This window comes from Rattus norvegicus, chromosome 6 (assembly GCF_021556685.1).
Source record: "Rattus norvegicus strain SHRSP/BbbUtx chromosome 6, alternate assembly SHRSP_T2T, whole genome shotgun sequence".
Classification (NCBI taxonomy): Eukaryota; Metazoa; Chordata; class Mammalia; order Rodentia; family Muridae; genus Rattus; species Rattus norvegicus.
In genome coordinates, this window is record NC_141539.1 from 80375746 (window position 1) to 80394593 (window position 18848).

Genomic DNA, 18848 nt, shown 5'->3' on the forward strand with positions numbered 1-18848 from the left:
ATTATGTATATTATTAATTTAAAGTAATTAAGAAAGCACATACACCCCTCCACCTACTCACAACAGAGATGGCAGTGGCAGCTGTTGCTGAATTACAATGCTAAAGCGTTCTCCAAAGATTTGCCAAGAGCTGTAGAAATTTTGCTGACATAATTCAGAACAGTACACTGGGAGAGGAAGAGATTGAACGTGAGCGTGGAGTCATGCTCAGAGAAACGCAGGAAGTTGAGACCAACTTGCAAGAAGTTGTTTTTGATTATCTGTATGCCACAGCCTATCAAAACACCGCACTTGGACGGACAATTCTGGGGCCAACTGAGAATATCAAATCTATAAACCGTAAGGACTGACTCAGTGGGTTACGCAACTATACATTATAAGGGACCAAGAATCGTGCTGGCTGCTGCTGGAGGTGTTTGCCATAACGAACTGCTGGAGTGAGCGAAGTTTCATTTTGGTGACTCTTTGTGAGCATGTAAAGGAGATGTACCAGCTCTGCCTCCCTGTAAACTCACTGGAAGTGAGATTAGGGTGAGGGCTGATTCAGGTGCCGCTGGCGCACCTCGCAATAGCTATCGAAGCAGGTTTTTGGGCACACCCAGACACACTCATGGTCTCATGGTTGCAAACACACTGATAGGCCACTGGGATCGCTCTTTCGGAGGAGGAATGAATTTATCATGCAAGCTGGTCCAGCTCACTTGCCATGACAATCTCTGCCACAGCTTCCAGTCCTTCGACACCTCCTACACAGACACAGGATTGTGGGGGCTCTATATGGTTGGTGAACAAGCCGCAGTTGCTGACACGCTGCACACTGTACACAAAGAACGGATGCGTCTGTGCACAGCTGTTTCTGAGAGTGAGGTTGCACGGGCCAAAAACCTTCTGAAGACTGAAGGTGGCTGCTGCAGCCTGAAGGATCAACTCCAATTTGTGAAGACATCGCTAGGCAGATGCTATGCTGTAATGGGAGAATTCCCATCCCCAAGCTTGAAGCAAGGATTGATGCTGTGGACGCGGAGATGGTTCGAAGCGTGTGTACCAAGTATTTATGACAAAAGCCCGGCTATTGCTGCTCTTGGTCCTATTGAGTGCTTATCAGATTTTAACCAGATTTGTACTAACATGCTCTGGACTCGTGACTAATTCTTGTGATCAAATATCCTGCACAAACATATTTATAAGACTAAGAGACCTAGAAGTTTTGAAAGACTGCTCATCTTGAAGTGAAAAAAATAAAAAATATGTTCAAAAACAAAAGAGGTCATAAAACAAGCCATAATTTTATAGTTGCCATTGTCTCTTACTTTCTTAGCTGTATTTTTTCTGAATGTAATGTAATTCAAATGAATTTTTAATATTTTAGTTCCAGAGTGATGAGATGAACTTTTAAAATCCTCCTTAGGAGGATTTTTTTAAGTGGCCAAAAGGAAGAAAAAGAATGAGAAATGAAGAAAGATTCTGGGACTGAATATGGGTTACATTTGAACGGTATTGATCTTTAACTTATGTACTTTTCTCATTACAAATGCATACTTTAGTGGCCTTGGTATATTTTCAGAGCTGCGAGGCAGCCATGTTAGCAGTCCAGTTATGAGAAAATCTCGGGGGTTGGGGATTTAGCTCAGTGGTAGAGCACTTGCCTAGCAAGCGCAAAGCCCTGGGTTCGGTCCCCAGCTCTGGAAAAAAAAAAAGAAAAGAAAATCTCCTTCAGCTCAAATAAACACAGACAAACAAAAGGCAGACCTACGTCCATTAGAGTTTAACCTCCATTTCCAGCTCTCAGACCCGATCAATTGTTAGTTTATTTCTTCATAAATCTTAGTCATTTCACATAAATCAAATTATGCAACATGCAGGTTTTAATGTCATCGCATGGAGGACTTGACTCAAATAGAAAAAATTATTTATATGTGCACTAGGTACATAGTATAGGATATAGGAAACGCAGTTTAGTGTGGAAAAAAAATACAATTTACTCTGCTTACATTTACTTAATTTGTAGTAGTATAAATAATTGGGGTTTTGGGTGTTTCTGAATTTAAGAACACTGATTATCCTGTGTTTGTGCATTTATGTATCCTGAAGACAGATCGGAGCCTGAATCCTTAACTACTCCAGGATTGTTCTGCTACATTGTAAATCCAAACCCTAGTGAATGTTAATAATTTCCAAGCTCTCTATGGGTTTTCTTACTCCAAAGAAAGCAAGTAGCACACAGTAGACTGAAGGCACCAAGTGAAAAACAGTGCTCCTTAGAGCGGCTGCTGGTACGAGACCAGCACCGGCTCCGGCTTCTTTAATTAACTCACACACGCAGACAAGAGCTTTTCACCATCATGGACTCACAGCCACTATTCAGAGGACTCCCCGATTTAGCATTTATTATTACAAAGTTATGTCTTAGCCTCATGTTTTTAATATTTGTTTATTCACTTTCTTAGTGTGTATGGGTGTTTTGCTTCCATGTATGTCTGGGCAGTGTGCATGCATGGTGACAATGGCAGCCACAAGAGGGCAGTAGATTCCCCAGAACTGGAGTCATGGTCGTTGAGCCATCGTGTCAGGAATGGAACTCTGGTCCTCTGGAAGTGTATCCAGCGTTCTTACCTCCTGAACCTAAAAGACGAAGGGGTGACTCAGGGATCAAGAGCCCTTGCTGTTCTTGCAGAGGACCCAAATTCTGCTTACAGCACCCACATCGGGGTTCACAACTGCGGGGGTAGCCGATGTTGCGCAAACTAACATTACCTGAGTAGGGAAGGCCCTTTCTTTACTTTGAGGGCATTTTTAAAACTTTACTTTTTTGCAGTTAAAAGGCCTAGAAAAACATTTTAAGAAAGACCTTTCAATATGTTTTGCAAGCAAGCAATCCAGAACGTGTGTGTGTGTGTTTTGTTTTGTTTTGTTTTTTTCTGAGAAAAGATCTTATGATGTAGCACAGACTGCCATGCAACTCTCTCTGTAGACCAAGCTGGCCTCAAACTCAGAGATCCTCCTGCTTCTGCTTCCTGGGTACTAGGATTATGGATGTGAACCACCATGCCCTATTGATTTCAGATTGATTTTGGTCGAATGCCAAAAATCAAGACCAACCACCAAAATCCTCCAAAACAACAAAACAAAACAAAACAACAGAAAAAAACCCAAAAACCCCCACAAAAGACCAAAAACAAAGCTAAATCAGATCTCGGGTTCAACTTGTGGTATTCCTGTGCTGATATATTTAGTCTTTCAGAGTACACATGACTGTAGCAGAGTACTTGGCTTCCTTCTGCAGTAGCTTCCTGCCACAAGACAACCCAGTATGTTATGGAGGAATTTTCAATAGAATGCTATGTCTTCTGTATTAGTCAGGGTTCTCTATATATTAAGGGAATTTGTTGTTATGACTTACAGTCTGCAGTCCAACTCCCCAACAATGGTCGCCTGTGAATGGGAAGTCCAAGAATCTAGTAGCTGATCTGTCCCAAGAGGCTAGTTGTTTCAGCTGGTCTTCTGCAGAAATAAATTCCAACAGACGTGCTGGCAAGTAAATGCCAGCAGGCAAAAAAGAGTGAATCTTCCTTCTTCCAATGTTCTTATGCAGGTCTCCAGCAGAAGGTGTGGCCCAGATTAAAGGTGTGTACCACCATGCCTGGACCTGGGACTTGCTTTATCCCAGGCTGACCTTGAACTCAGAGATCTCCTTACCTCAGTCTCCTAGGATTAAAGGTGTGTACTAGCTTGCCTGGGCCTAAGCTTTTCATGGCCACTATGGCTCAAGATCTCCATGCCAAGATCCAGGTCAGAAACTTGTGTCTTCCAGTCTCAAGATCAAGCCCTCCAATTCTGGCTTGTAGTTCAATCCAGATATAGTCAAATTGACAAGGCTTGCAACCCCATATTGTTGGTTGCAACAATAACAACCAACTAGAGCTCCCAGGGACTAAACCACTACCCAAAGACTACACAATGACAGACCCATGGCTCCAGCTGCATATGTAGCAGAGGATGGCCTTGTTGGGCACCAGTGGAAGGAGAAGCCCTTGGTCCTGCCAAGGCCGGAACCCCCATGGTAGGGGAATGTCAGGGCAGGGAGGGGGAAGGGGGATGGTTTGTGAGGAGGAACACCCTTATAGAAAGGGTGGGATAGGGGACTTATGGAAGGGAAATGGAATAACATTTGAAATGTAAATAAAAAATATCCAATAAAAAAAGAAATATAGCTTAAAAAAAAAAGGAATACCAATTGCATCTTCCTACCTGTTCAGTGTGCCTCAGTGTTCATCCTTTGCTTGATTGACATTTACAGTGACTCTTAGAACACTGAAGTAAAGATATTGTCCCCGATTTTCTCCATAGTGAGATCTTCCTTTTCTCTGTTGAACATTTTTGCTTTATCTTACCACAATGTAAATAGCATTGGGAAAACTATGTTTGAGATTACATTTTACATGCTATTGTCATCTTTCCTGTCAGCTAAAATGTTACAAATATGTGATATTAACCTCTAGACATACAATTTGCAGAAGAGCCCAAGGATTTACAGATATATTGCCATATGTTGGTATCACTATATATTCCAGATATTGGATCCAAAAGAGACCAGCATGGTTTTCAACTCCTTTCTCATTTATTTTATTCACAGTCTTAGTTAGTGATGCTCACTCTCTTGAGGTCCAGTGGTCAAGTCAGCAGCTCTCAACTTATTGGTCGTGACCCTTTGAAAAGTCGAATGACCCTTTCACAGGGGTTGTGTATCCTGCATTTCCTGTATTTATATAATGATTCATAATGGTAGCAAAATTACAGTTATGAAGTAGCAATGAAAATAATTTTATGGTTTCAGGTCACCATAACATGAGGAACTGTATTTAAAGGTCCCAGCATTAAGAAGGTTAAGAACCACTGCTCTTTATAGAGATAGAAAAAGCAATTTGCAAATTCATCTGGAATAACAAAAAACCTAGGATAGCGAAAACTATACTCAACAATAAAAGAACTTCTGGGGTAATCACCATCCCTGACAGAGCAATAGTGATTAAAAACTGTATGGTATTGGTACAGAGACAGACAGATAGACCAATGGAACAGAATTGAAGACCCAGAAATGAATCCACACACCTATGGTCACTTGATCTTTGACAAAGGAGCCAAAACCATCCAATGGAAAAAAGATAGCATTTTCAACAAATGGTGCTGGTTCAACTGGTGGTCAGCATGTAGAAGAATGCAAATCGATCCATTCTTATCACCATGTACAAAGCTTAAGTACAAGTGGATCAAAGACCTCCACATCAACCAGATACACTCAAACTAATAGAAGAAAAAGTAAGGAAGAGTCTCGAACACATAGGCAGTAGGGAAAATTTCCTGAACAAAACACCAGTGGCTTATGCTCTAAGATCAAGAATCGACAAATGGGACCTCATAAAACTGCAAAGCTTCTGTAAGGTGAAAGACACTGCCGTTAGGACAAAACAGCAACCAACAGATTGGGAAAAGATCTTTACCAACCCTACAACTGATAGAGAGCCAATATCCAAAATACACAAAGAACTCAAGAAGTTAGACTCCAGAGAGCCAAATAACCCTATTAAAAAATGGGGTACAGAGCTAAACAAAACATTCTCAGCTGAGGATTATTGAATGGCCAAAAGGCACCTAAAGAAATGTTCAACATCCTTAGTCATCAGGGAAATGCAAATCAAAACAACCCTGAGATTCGACCCCACACCAGTCAGAATGGCTAAGATAAAAAACTCAGGTGACAGCAGATGCTGGCAAGGATGTGGAGAAAGAGGAACTCTCCTCCATTGTTGGTGGGATTGCAAACTGGTACAACCATTCTGGAAATCAGTCTGGAGGTTCCTCAGAAAATTGGACATTCCACTACCTGAGGACCCAGCTATACCTCTCCTGGGCATATACCCAAAAGATGCTCCAACATACAACAAAGACACATGCTTCATTATGTTCACTGCAGCCTTATTTATAATAGTCAGAAACTGGAAAGAATACAGATGCCCTTCAACAGAGGAATGGATTAAAAAAAATGTGGTACCAAAAGAGAAAGAAGCTGAGAAAGAAATTAGGGAAACGACACCCTTCATAATAGACCCAAATAATATAAAGTACCTCGGTGTGACTTTAACCAAGCAAGTAAAAGATCTGTACAATAAGAACTTCAAGACACTGAGGAAAGAAATTGAAGAAGACCTCAGAAGATGGAAAGATCTCCCATGCTCATGGATTGGCAGGATTAATATAGTAAAAATGGCCATTTTACCAAAAGCGATCTACAGATTCAATGCAATCCCCATCAAAATACCAATCCAATTCTTCAAAGAGTTAGACAGAACAATTTGCAAATTCATCTGGAATAACAAAAAACCCAGGATAGCTAAAACTATCCTCAACAATAAAAGGACTTCAGGGGGAATCACTATCCCTGAACTCAAGCAGTATTACAGAGCAATAGTGATAAAAACTGCATGGTATTGGTACAGAGACAGACAGATAGACCAATGGAACAAAATTGAAGACCCAGAAATGAACCCACACACCTATGGTCACTTGATTTTTGACAAAGGAGCCAAAACCATCCAATGGAAAAAAGATAGCATTTTCAGCAAATGGTGCTGGTTCAACTGGAGGTCAACATGTAGAAGAATGCAGATCGATCCATGCTTATTACCCTGTACAAAGCTTAAGTCCAAGTGGATCAAGGACCTCCACATCAAACCAGACACACTCAAACTAATAGAAGAAAAACTAGGGAAGCATCTGGAACACATGGGCACTGGAAAAAATTTCCTGAACAAAACACCAATGGCTTATGCTCTAAGATCAAGCATCGACAAATGGGATCTCATAAAACTGCAAAGCTTCTGTAAGGCAAAGGACACTGTGGTTAGGACAAAACGGCAACCAACAGATTGGGAAAAGATCTTTACCAATCCTACAACAGATAGAGGCCTTATATCCAAAATATACAAAGAACTCAAGAAGTTAGACCGCAGGGAGACAAATAACCCTATTAAAAAATGGGGTTCAGAGCTAAACAAACAATTCACAGCTGAGAAACACCTAAAGAAATGTTCAACATCTTTAGTCATAAGGGAAATGCAAATCAAAACAACCCTGAGATTTCACCTCACACCAGTGAGAATGGCTAAGATCAAAAACTCAGGTGACGGCAGATGCTGGCGAGGATGCAGAGAAAAAGGAACACTCCTCCATTGTTGGTGGGATTGCAGACTGGTACAACCATTCTGGAAATCAGTCTGGAGGTACCTCAGAAAATTGGACATTGAACTGCCTGAGGATCCAGCTATACCTCTCTTGGGCATATACCCAAAAGATGCCCCAACATATAAAAAAGACACGTGCTCCACTATGTTCATCACAGCCTTATTTATAATAGCCAGAAGCTGGAAAGAACCCAGATGCCCTTCAACAGAGGAATGGATACAGAAAATGTGGTACATCTACACAATGGAATATTACTCAGCTATCAAAAACAACGGCTTTATGAAATTCGTAGGCAAATGGTTGGAACTGGAAAATATCATCCTGAGTGAGGTAACCCAATCACAGAAAGACATACATGGTATCCACTCATTGATAAGTGGCTATTAGCCCAAATGCTTGAATTACCCTAGATGCCTAGAACAAATGAAACTCAAGATGGATGATCAAAATGTGAATGCTTCACTCCTTCTTTAAAAGGGGAACAAGAATACCCTTGGCAGGGAAGAGAGAGGCAAAGATTAAAACAGAGACTGAAGGAACACCCATTCAGAGCCTGCCCCACATGTGGCCCATACATATACAGCCACCCAATTAGACAAGATGGATGAAGCAAAGAAGTGCAGGCGGACAGGAGCCGGATGTAGATCGCTCCTGAGAGACACAGCCAGAATACAGCAAATACAGAGGCGAATGCCAGCAGCAAACCACTGAACTGAGAACAGGACCCCCGTTGAAGGAATAAGAGAAAGAACTGGAAGAGCTTGAAGGGGCTCGAGACCCCATATGTACAACAATGCCAAGCAACCAGGGCCTCCAGGGACTAAGCCAATACCTAAAGACTATACATGGACTGACCCTGGACTCTGACCCCATAGGTAGCAATGAATATCCTAGTAAGAGCACCAGTGGAAGGAGAAGCCCTGGGTCCTGCTAAGACTGAACCCCCAGTGAACTAGACTGTTGGGGGGAGGGCGGCAATGGGGGGAGGGTTGGGAGGGGAACACCCATGGGGAAGGGGAGGGGGGAAGGGGATGTTTGCCCGGAAACCGGGAAAGGGAATAACACTCGAAATGTATATAAGAAATACTCAAGTTAATAAATAAATAAATAAATAAATAAATAAATAAATAAATAAATAAAAATGTGGTACATCTACACAATGGATTATTACTCAGCTATCAAAAACAATGACTTTATGAAATTCGTAGGCAAATGAACTAGAAAATATCATCCTGAGTAAGACAACTCAATCATAGAAAAACACACTTGGTATGCACTCATTGATAAGTGGGTATTAGCCAAAAAGTTTGAATTACTATCCAAGATGCAATCCACAGACCACAGGAAGCTCAAGAAGGATGATCAAAATGCGGATGCTCCCACTCCCTCTTAAAAGGCGAAAAAATATCCATAGGAGGGGATATGGAAGCAAAATTTAGATCAGCGACTCAAGGACTGGCCATTCAGAGCGTGCCCCACATGTGGCCCATATATATATATATATATACAGCCACCAAAACTAGATAAGATTGATGAAGCTAAAAAGTGCATGCTGAAAGAGACCATGGATATAGATCTCTCCTGAGATACACATCCAGAGCATGTCCAATACAGAGGTCAATACTAGCAGCAAACCACGGAACTGAGAATAGAACCCCCTAGGGGGGAATTAGAGGAAGTATTGAAAGAGTTGAAGGAGCTTGCAACCTCATTAAAACAACAATGGCAACAACCAGAGCTTCCAGGGACTAAACCACTACTGAAAGACTGACCCAGGGCTCCAACTACATATGTAGCAGAGAATAGCCTTGTTCGGGCATCAGTAGAAGGGGAAGCTCTTGGTCCTGCCAAGGTTGGACCCCCAGTGCAGAGGAATATGTGGGGGCAGTAAGGGGGAATGTATGGGGGGAATACCCATATGGGGGAGGGGGCTTAAGGACAGGAAACTGGGAAGGAAATAACAGTTGAAATATAAGTAAAGAAATATATCTAATAAAACATTAAAAAAAAAACCCACTGCTCTAAGCAACAGGTAGTAAGCTGTGTTCCACAGACCGATTTCTGTTGTCTGTTTTCATATGTATATGTTAAAAAACATGTTTGGCTGCTTCTTCATGTTTGCTTTCACATTATAATAGCAGGGTTGAAAGGTAGACACAGACACCGTGTGTCTTGCAAGGTTAAAAAAGAAAAGGACAACCCTCACTTTTTTGTAATCTCCAGATACACTCGTATTTAGTCTATTTAGAAAGAGAGGTAGGATGTGTTCAGCTTCAGAAGAAAAATAATGTGAAAAGGGCACCATACGACTGTTTTGTGCATTTACCGTTGTTGTTCTTCCGCTGAATAAGTGTGCTTCTCATCTCCTGTTCCCAGACAAGTGGGAAGAGTAAAGTGTGGCACAAGAGGATTCGACTTCATATCACATTTTAAGCTGAAGGGCCTTCTCATCGCATAAAGTAATTTTCAACCTTAAACTGTAGAGGCAAATCAGAGATAACGCCTCTTACTGTCCACCAGTGGTTTCGTACACTTCTGTAAGAGCGCCAAGCAAGGGTGTGCGGCTTTGAACCTCAGTGTGCTCTGGCATAGACGGTCTGCCACTCCTCCAGCTTGCTAGCTTCTAGCTAGATGTCAGTGAATGTGCAGGGATGAGAAAACTGATGAGCGGGCTCCCTAAGCTAGGCTGTCTACTGATAATTGGCATTTATTTGTCAAAAGCTCTCTCAGTGGTGTTGGTGAATGACTTCTCTCTAGGGTTGAGGGTTTCTGAGGCATGCAGGGTGTTCAATATTGAAACCAGAACAGCAGAAAAAAAAAACCAATAAGGTACTTTAAGATTGTGTGTGTGTGTGTGTGTGTGTGTGTGTGTGTGTGTGTGTGTGTGTTCACATGCCACAGTGCACATGTGGAGATCAGGTAAAATCTAACTGGAATTGGATCTCATTCCACATGTAGGATTCTGCTTAGGCGCTCAAGCTTGGCAAAGGCCTTTACCCACTGACGCATCTCACTGGATCAGTAAGAAGGTATTAACTAACTGATCTTGGACTTTGATTGGTAGAAGCACAGGACTCTAATATTATTCTTGTCACAATTTACTCTATTTATTTATCCAGGAAGGATCTTACAACCAGGCTACGTTTGAACCTTATGTAGTCAAGAATGACTTTGAACTTGCAATTCTCTTGTCTCTATCTTCAAAACAATCAGTGCTCCACACTTCCACATGACTCTAATAGACGCTAAGAGTAGCATCTACCTAGTGTATCCGGAGCACTTTCTGATATGAACTTCATAAGATCCTACTCAGTGTCTACTAGCTGCTACTGCTATGTAGACATTTAAAATGTTAATACTGCCAGGTACATCATTGAGTTTCTAACTGATGTAAGTTCTCCCTTGCCAAGTTAAGTTATCCAAGCCTACTTTTAAAAACCTGATATGTTTTGATTACGTACCCAGAAAATCAATGAGATCCTATTAAATTGATTAGACTTAAGAAACGTATTTTGTAAAGTAGATAATTATAAAGTTCAAAGAAAATATGGTAATAGTCAATTAAAAGTGGGACTAAGTTACCATATTCAATCCTAATTAATTAATTTATTTTCACTTTATTGTTATTATCACTATTGTTATTTGAGAAAGAGTCTTGTTAAGTAGATCTGGCTGGCCTTGACATTACTATCTTCATGAGATGAGTTCCAGTGTTAGGGTAATCCTCTTCCTTTGCCTTCAAGTGCTGGGATTAAAGGTGTGTGCCACCATGCCAGACTCCAATTTTAATTGAAATAAAATGTAGGTAGCCATATGTGCACAGGACAGATTTCCTGTATCCCATCGAAAAGTCAGCTTCAGATAGTGAAAGTGAGAAGAAAATGAACTAAAACGTGTTTATATATAAATAAGCAAAAGCCATAGATCATAATCATAGCATTTTATTAGAGGACATAAATAAGTGTGAAGACATATTACTACTGCATCTTAGATGTGGGGCTGTTTCAAATGTCACATTTTTTCCTAATTGAAATACATATATAATTCAGTTCCTCTCAAAATTCTAACATAGTTATTTCAGACACATGACAGCTAATTTTGACTTATGCCTTCTTCAGTTGTTCTAGTTTAAGTTTGCATAATAGAAATCTCAATTGCTTTACCAAGTCAGTCGTGACTATGTTGGGCCACAGAACCACAGAAGTGTCTATGTAGATAATAAGTGGAGTCAGGACCATGTGGCCTTACCTTAGTCACTTCATCAGGACATAAGGTTACGAGGGGAAACTCCATCTCTTTCCCAAAGACATAGCTGGAAAATGAATAGTTATATTCTCATATCGAGATGAAAACTAAACTTATTTAAATTATATGGGACTGGGGATAAAGCATGCATAATCCCTGGCACTGAATACAAGCCTTTGCCCACACCTGTAGTCTCAGTTTTTCAGGAGACCGAGAAGTAGGATTACAAGCTCACAATCAGCCAGAGCTATGTACCAAAACTCTGCCTCAAGATAAAATTCAATGGACTGGGGTGTGACTTGTGAGATACTGAGCTAGGAAAAAAACAGGAGCCCTCACAGTCACAGCATGCAAGGACTGTGGTGTAAGTGATTGTGTTTTTGATGGCAAAGGAAGGCAGCAAGCCACATGGAAGTGACAGATGCAAATTTATCAGCGGGCATCACTTTAGGGAACACATTGTAAGAGCAGTAAGTGGTGACATCTCTTTAACCTCATACAAGAATTGAGAGTCCTTTAAGGTTAGGGAAGCGATCGGAAGTGCAAACAGCGTTGGCATATGTTTTCTAGTTGGATAACCAAGCAGCTGTTGTCTTGAATTCAGCACAGACTTCAGTCAACCTGCAGTGTCATTTCTCCATTTCCTGGAATACACCTTGGGACTGTATCCAGTCTTGAAGAATGAGTCCTCGTCTGTCCTGACAACTCCTGCATTGTATTGCTCCTGTAAAGATCTAAAATGTAACAATTTTCAGTCCGCTGTGATTCATCCCAGTGTCTGTTAATAAGCCTGAGGAGAATTTGGTACCACCCAGTGACCATTAATCATCGCAATTAGCTTTGACATTCCTCAGTGTTTCATCCCTTAGTCCACAGAGAATTTTCACAACACATTCTGCAATGGTGTTAGCATTAAAATAGGTAAGCGGTTTAGAAATGTCTGCTTCTTTTTAACAGTCGCTCACCTGTCTTAAGTCAGCTAATGTGTCTTGTAGGTGACGCTACCTTCCACCAGAGGTCTCTAGCTCACTGATGACTGTATCTACAGACTGCTAACTCTCTGCCGTAGCCACAGTAGCCACTGGCTGTCCGTGGCTATCTAAGTTTTATTGAGATCAAATGAAATAAAAATTCAGCTCCTCGGTGGCTTTACCACATTTTAAGTGCTCAGTAGCCACGTGGGGTTTTTGGCTCCCACACTGGATGGAACAGATAACCCACTGCTTTGATCGCTGCAGAAACTGAGTGTGCAGAGTACCATATACTATAGTGTGTACAGTGTGCTATACATCTAAGAAGAAATCAAGGGTGGGAAGTTGCACCCTGTGTAAGACTGATAGACACAGAAGGATGCGAAACTTCCCTGGGGCTGAACTTGCTTCTAGATAAAATGAGTGCAGGTCCAGGTGTTCTCTGAGACCTAAGGCACTGGGACCCACCTGGCAAGTACAGAGCCCAGTGCAAGCTTCTTTTTTTTTTTTTTTTCGGAGCTGGGGACCGAACCCAGGGCCTTGCGCTTCCTAGGCAAGCGCTCTACCACTGAGCTAAATCCCCAACCCCCAGTGCAAGCTTCTTATCATCTCTGGCCCAGGCAAGAGGTTGCCATGTCCCTGGATCACGCTGGCAGTGTTCCCTGATTTCCCGATAAACTCAAAGTCACAGGAAACCATGACTTTCAGGAAGGTGGTGATAAAGTGAACTGGCCAATTGTTTAGAAAGCCACGTTAGAAGACTTTGGCCAGCTCTAATGTAAATGTAATTTTCTATTTTATTTAATTGGGTCCTTTAAGGGTGATAAGGATCTAATTCCTAATTGTTACTTTATCGTACTACTTCAGTTAGAATATTCCAAAATAACACCATGACTGCATTTCGAGTTTTGTGGTCATCGACATACAGATAATCATTTCCCCCTTGTAAGAAACCATTCCTCAAAAGGGATGGCACTTAAAAAAAAAACTTTTTATTGATTTTTTTTTTGACTTTCACATCATGCACCCCAATCTGCCCTCTGCCCTTTGCAACCGTTTAACACATTTAAAAGAATCTTGCCACGGAAGCTGCAGTGTGTGTCACACTGCGCCACACAGTATACCTTTTGCTCAAACGGATTTTCTTGCAAACATGCTCATTGCAGTGAGTCATTGGCCTGGTTTGAGGCCTCTGGCTTCTGCTACACTATTAGTACTAAATCCTCACCTGGACTCCTCTTGGATGTCTTGTTGCCCTGTGTCATGGAGATCCCACAGCTTTGGTTCTGCAGGACCCGCCCTTTATGTGCTCCAGCAGTTCATAGATGGGGTGGATGTCGGGGTAGGCCAGCTCATCTTGGCCTGGGATCACCCAGGCTGAATTGGTTGAGATACCAGCTCTCCTGAGACTGTGCCACTGGGCCCGCTCTCCCACTCTGTCCAGTTGAGGGCTGGGGCCAGCTTGCCTGAATGCTGTGGCTCGTGAGAGGTGGGGCCAGCTCCGTGAAGCCCTACAATATCAACATGGCCTTGGGCCTCGGCCCAGCCCAGGGATGACTGTGTAGCCTTTGGTGGTAACATGGGCCACTGACATCGACATAGGCACAGATCATTGCTTGTTGTAGGGACACAGACACAAACATAGCCTTTAGCAGCAGCATTGTTGGGGGGCAGGGGGCGGAGGGCTATTCACATGAACTCCAGTCTCTGTCCTAGGTATGAAAGATTTGAAGAACTTGGACTTTTAAATTACTATTTTTTTTTGTAAAGAAAAAGGTTTAGTTTTTCCTGTGTCTGCTTCTCTCAAAGTCTAGATATTTTTAAGCCTCGTTTCTCTTGCAGGTGGGATCCAGTCTTCAGTATGTGGACCAGGTTGCTGTGTTTTATGACTCACCATTATCACTCGTAGTGGCCTGGCTATGGGGGAATCGATCACAGAATTGAATTGAAGAAGGAGAATTCGGGGAGAAGGAAGCAGATGAAAACGCAAACTGTGGTCAGAAGCGCTCAGTGGTGCTTCCAGGTGCTTTGTTAGCAGGAATTAAAAACATATAAAACTTTACACAACCCCACCTGAATTCTTTCAACTACAATGATGCAGAGAAAATCCACGCTAATTATGAGCAGGAACATTATCTATTAATATGTTAATGAAGCAGGCTTGCTAATGGTGAGAGACCTGAATTTTAATAAAATCTTAAGAGCTCCTTGATTACGTGTTTGTTAGTCGATCTGATCATTTAAAATTATCTCTAGGCGGCTTCGCACGGAATAAAACCTGTATTAGCACTGTATTCTAAACAGGCCCTAATGAAGCAGGTGAGGATACCATCTGTGACATAAACACTGGCAGCCAGAAATTCACTTCAAAAGAAATGGAAACTAGTCAACAGGAGACGTGTTATCATACCTGCCAGTAACAGCCTTCAATGTCGGTAATTTATTTATGCATTTGCTTGCTAATTTTCTCAAACATATTTGCTTGTGAAAATAATGTTCGATCGAATTAATGGATACTGCCTTTCAATATTGGAAGAGCTATTTTTCATTTTTTTTTTTAAAAAAAAATCTTCTACTGTCCTGTTTGACAACATCCCACACACAAATGAAAGCTTTTTTATCCCAACCAATCTTAGATATCTTTTGAGGAAGACAGGAGATACCACCTATCCAAGTCACCCAGAGTTGGCGTAGGGGCATCAAAGGTGTGCCTCTGAATGGATGTGATCGGGTTCCGTTTTCTCTGAGATGATCTCAGCATCAAAGTCTCTAGTAGTCCGAATCTGCATCTGTAGAAGGTGGGGGAAGGCACTTGGCATCCTTCATTTTGCATATTACAATCATAAGGCTTTGATTAGGGGATGAGGTTAGACTGAGATCCGGAATACCCTAGAGAGCAGAGCAAAACCCTCTGATGTAAGACATGAGTTTGTGTAAGCCTGGGCATGCAGGGGTGGATCGGTCCGGAAGCTTGTGTTCAAGGGCTTTCCTGTGGTCTAGCTGTGTCTCTTCCCCGTTCTGAATGAGCAGGTTACAACAGGGCTAAGTTAGGGTAGTTACATTAACACTAGAAACCCTGACTTAGTGCTCAAGATCCCACATGTAGATGACTTCGGGCCCCTATACTAAAATGAGCACAGAATAAAGCAAAGGAAGTCGGTTGTATGGAAGGAGGAAGAGCTGGGGCCTCTGTTCCTGACTTGTGATGCACAGATTTGAAGAGTCTGGAGAGATGAGGTCACAGCTGGAAGTCACTTATGAAGACGGTACCTGGTCTGAGAAATCACCTGCTTCTTCCTTAGTGACTTCCTTCCTGCAGGTAACCATCCATATTCATTAGACTTACTTATTTCCCAGGGTATATTCATCTGATGGGTTCAAATTAACCTAATATTCACTAATCATTACAAATTGTAGTGAGTGGTTGCTTACATTTTGGTACTGTATCTTTCTGGGATTTTCCAGGCCGCCCACCCTCCCCTTTTTAAGCTCAACATGAAACAACTTCAGACAACTGGTCAGCTACACCCGGTCTATCTGGGCTCCCGGTGAGTTTCTTTGATGGCATGCTGCCCTCTAGAGGTTGAAGACGCAGAAGTCAAGGAGGGAGTGGTCTGCTGTCCTGACTTTGCTTAACTAAGATTCAGTCTTCATCAAACTGCATTTCAACTCTAGGAAAAAAAAAATCATAGAAATTATTAGCTGTTTTTAAAGGTCTTAAATAAGGTAACATCGGACCAACAGATCTGCCCCACCCACACATGTACACATACCTTCCTTATTTACTCCCTCCTTCCCTTCCTACTTCTTCAGGTTTTTAAAGATTTGCCAAGTAACAGCAAGGAGTGTAAAGCATTTGGCTAGCTTTCATGAGACCCTGGGTACCACTTCCAGTGCCTCAAAATAAAATAAACAAACAAGACATTAAAACACATCAATACAAATCTGCCACAGGGAAGAGAGTGAGAAAAATGTACACCTACCCAAAGCTTCCTCCGTAGGGCAGCAACCTCAGCCCTCACTGGTCTTTGCATGTGCTGCCATACTTAACTCTCACCTCACTTTTATAAAGATATTAAAGACCACAACAGAGAAAACTGCAAAGCCTATATTTGGCTCAGCAATTAAGAGCACTGACTGCTCTTCCAGAGGTCCTGAGTTCAATTCCCAGCAACACCATGGTGGCTCACAACCATCTGTAATGAGATCTGCTGCCCTCTTCTGGTGTGTCTGAAGACAGCTACAGTGTACTCACAGACATGAAATAAATAAAATCTTTTTAAAAAAGTGTTAGTGGAGAGTAGTTAAGGTAGAAAAATCACAGACCAGAGAACTCTTGGAGTAACAAACATGGCAGCTGTATAGTGCCCAGCAGATATATTATAGCATCACAGAATCTCAGAAGTGAAAAGAACGGTGTGACCTAGGCTTGTAATCTATTGAAGCTGCACAAACCCTTGTCTAAAATCCCCAAATGGTTTGCAGGGTCTTACCTATATGACATTCCCTGGAATCCGCCCTTATCTTGATATCCATCCATGCTCCTTCTGGCAGGTGTTGGAGATTTGAGGGCGAATATTTATACTTGGATGGGATTTTCCTAAATTGTGTTCTTCAGGGAAGAACACTACTCCCACCCTCAACCTGGTACTGGCCACCCTCCCCACTACTGTTCCTAATACACCCTCAGAGTGCAGGAGGGCCAGCATGATCGTTCTGTGATGATGGGATGATTTCATTAGTGAGTTCCACGGTTTCTGGAATGTCTCCTGGCCATGGGCGAGAGCAGTGCTGAGAAAGCTGTAATCAAGAGAAAATTTAGAAGTGTGGAGTCTCCTTCTTTTGTAAAAGAAACTAAAAGAGAAAGATAAAAAATCTACCATTTAATAGTCAAAGTTTTCTTGGAGAGTGGCAAGTGGCTTGTGAATAGAAGTTGCCTTAAAAACATGGTATAAGGGGTTGGGGATTTAGCTCAGTGGTAGAGCGCTTGCCTAGGAAGCGCAAGGCCCTGGGTTCAGTCCCCAGCTCCGAAAAAAAGAACTAAAAAAAAAAAAAAATTCCAATTTAGTGGAAGGGGAAGCCCTGGGTCCTGCTAAGACTGAACCCCCAGTGAACTAGACTGTTGGGGGGAGGGCGGCAATGGGGGGAGGGTTGGGAGGGGAATACCCATAAGGAAGGGGAGGGGGGAGGGGGAGGGGGAGGGGGGAGGGGGATTTTTGCCCGGAAACCGGGAAAGGGAATAACACTCGAAATGTATATAAGAAATACTCAAGTTAATAAAATAAATAAATAAATAAATAAATAAATAAAACAAAAAAAACCCATGGTATATATTAGCCTGGTGGTGTATATGTACCTATGAAAGAAATGTAGGGGGCATTGTTTTAGTTACCATGATTACATAGCCACTTTCCCTGCTGGCTAGCCTAGTGTATCCTGCAGCAATTTCAGGCCAACTTTCTGGGCCAGGACTCAATTAAAATTCCCTGGAGATTTGAGGATATGACTCAGTTGGGAAAACCTTTGCTCTGTGAATGTAAGAGCATGGACCGGATGCCCAGAACCCACATAAAATGCCGTATCTGTACTCCCAGGGATAGAAAAGGGAGAGACAGTGGGTCCTTGGAGGCTCGTGGGTTAGCTAGCTGGAGCTGGATCTAGATCTGGATCTAGGCTATTGAGGCATTCTTTCTCAAACAAAAAAATCTAGTGAGGACTGACACCTTTGTGGGTTGCACACTTGAGAACACAAACACACACAGACTCTCCACCACCTCCTCCTTCACCACCATCAACACCTTCTTCACCACCACCACCATCACCACCTCCATCCACCATCACCATCCCATCATGACACCACACAAAGTGCACTGTAATTCCTTAGAAACCCCCCATCACCTCTTGTTCCTTTGCAGATGTTTGAGTAACTTCTTTTTCCATGTCAAGGTTTGGGTTTTTTTTCCCCCATTGAAGATTTCTTTCTCAGATCCTCAGATCCTGCTTAATACATTTCTTTCTCTTTCTCTGGAAAATATGGCTCATAAGATAGAACCAGACAAGTAATGATGTCAGGTCTAATGCCAAAAATAAAAATGAAAAGAAATCTTTATAAGTGTTATTTGCTCCTTGACAACACTGGGTCTCCCGTGACTCATGCTCTCTCAAGCACCGTCATTTCATCCTTACTGTAAAATCACTGGAGGATGAGAGCATTCACTGACACCCATGGCTATGCGAACTTGTTTGGGCAAAAAGAGCTAAAAGATCCAGAGTGAAATTTTTGAGATAAAATCTCCCATGAGAATACAGTGTTTTCTTTCTTCCCCTGGAAAGAAATTTGGTTCTAATTCAAGATGAGGAGTGATGAATCACCTCCCCAGGTCCACGCGAGTC

At 42.1% G+C, this 18848-nt stretch overlaps 1 pseudogene; it reads left to right on the forward strand.

Moving 5' to 3' along the window:
• Positions 1-60: 60 nt before the first annotated feature.
• Pmpcb-ps2 (peptidase, mitochondrial processing subunit beta, pseudogene 2) lies at positions 61-1149 on the forward strand (annotated as a pseudogene).
• The last annotated feature ends 17699 nt before the right edge of the window (positions 1150-18848 follow it).